Raw genomic sequence first — 1,887 nt, forward strand, 5'->3', positions numbered from 1 at the left:
TCTGTGGAATTGGAGCCGATGTGGACACAATCAGTACAAGCATGATTACTTTCAGACTGATTATCAAGTGGGACAAATGAATGTGAGGAGAATTTTGGAAACCTCTTCAGTGACAAACTGCAGTTAGATAATGTTAACATTGAGCTGCAATGGGCCCACAGGACTGGAAGCCCATTCTCAGATTTTAATCACTGAAATACAAATTTGTTGTACTTAGATAAACAAAGAACATGAAGGGCTCTGGGATTTTCATCAATGAAAACGTTTTTAAAGCTGTGCGACGGAAATTAAGAGTTCTGCTTCCAGAAGTGAGGGCCGCTTAACAGAGAGGTGAAATTGCCTACTTAAGGTATGATAAACTCACTGTTCATCCACCAACACAAGAAAGTGAAGCAAATGTCTAATGTAGTTAATATTGGTCCTTTTCTCCGAACACAGATTGCTTTGATTGCTCATCGTTTCTTCTTTACACAATGGACCACATAAAAAATGTGCACTTTGAAAGTGAGAACTTTTTGATCCCTGCATAACTAAGCCTTACAATTTGGATGTTGACCCAGATGGGAGTTTTTTTTTTCTCATCATTTGATCTGCAGCCTTTACCCCGAGGCTCAGTTTAATAGTTAATGTGCTTCTCTAAATCTAAATTCAAATATGTTTTTCCTTTTCATTTAAATATTCAAACTGTATCCTAGGAATATTGTTGTGCCATTATGCATGGTTTTGTGTTATTTATTGTTTAATAAATAACCCCTGATCTGTTATGTGTTGTCTGGTAAATATCAGCCCAAACAGCTGATATTAGGACAATAGTTGAAAGGGTGATTCAAGTAAAGACATTCTTTTAACAGCAAACTCTGCTGTCCACAACTGTCCATGAAAGCAGTTATGGGGCAGTGAAACAAGCATGAAGCAAAAGGCCACCTAGAGAGAATGAGGTAATCACTGCAAAAGCAACATAAAAGCTCGATTGCAGTTTACAAATGAGTCCAGGGAGAATGACCTTGATTTTCCAAGGCATATCCTGAGATGTCCTGTTCAACTCTGAAATAAGGGGTGGCAGAAACATGTCAGAGGTGATTTGCTAAAATGGGTGTACTTCAAAAGGTGGAATAAGGAAAAATTGAGGCAACTTCTCCAGACATCACCAACAGCATGGAGATAATGGGTCTTCAGAATTGGCGGGCAAAGCCTAAAAGGTTAGTGAGAGCAAAGCAGTGTACAAAGCTGACCCAGTTACATCAGTTCTGCCAGGATGACTGGACCAAAATTCCTGACAACTCTTTAGTAAAGCATGCCTGACCACAAACTTCCTGACACAAGTCAGAAAGCTTAAAAACAATTGTACACAACAACAAGTGAATGAATGTAAACTCCACCCACTTTTCTAGCATTAAGCAAAGAGGAATTACTTTGGTAATCCTAACTGGTCTAAAGCAATAATACTGTAGCCATATCAATCCCAGACTATGAGAGATAAAGGTCATCGTTATTTATATTTACTTTTATACAGTTTATGAAAGTAAGTTTAAAGGAGAAACTAGAAAATCTCACCACTAGGTGGGCTGTTGAACACTGTCTGCAGACCAAAACAAGATGCGTGGCAAGCCATGCCTCTCAGTACCTCCAAAATCTAAGTACCACCAGTTATTAGATTAATTTTTACATTTTCTGTCAAAAAATAATGCCCTGAATGTGTGTGAAGATCTCAGGTAGCTTACAAGCCCGCTGGGCTGCATTAAACAATGCTAGCTGTGTTTGCTGGGCTACTGGCTACGTGCCTCACAATAGTAACGCCCGGCCTATTGCTGGTCAAACTCCAACAAATAACCCTCATGCCACAATTGTAGCATTACATTGAATCAAATCAACATAGCAACACAAGTC

Source organism: Fundulus heteroclitus, unplaced genomic scaffold, assembly GCF_011125445.2.
Source record: "Fundulus heteroclitus isolate FHET01 unplaced genomic scaffold, MU-UCD_Fhet_4.1 scaffold_73, whole genome shotgun sequence".
Classification (NCBI taxonomy): Eukaryota; Metazoa; Chordata; class Actinopteri; order Cyprinodontiformes; family Fundulidae; genus Fundulus; species Fundulus heteroclitus.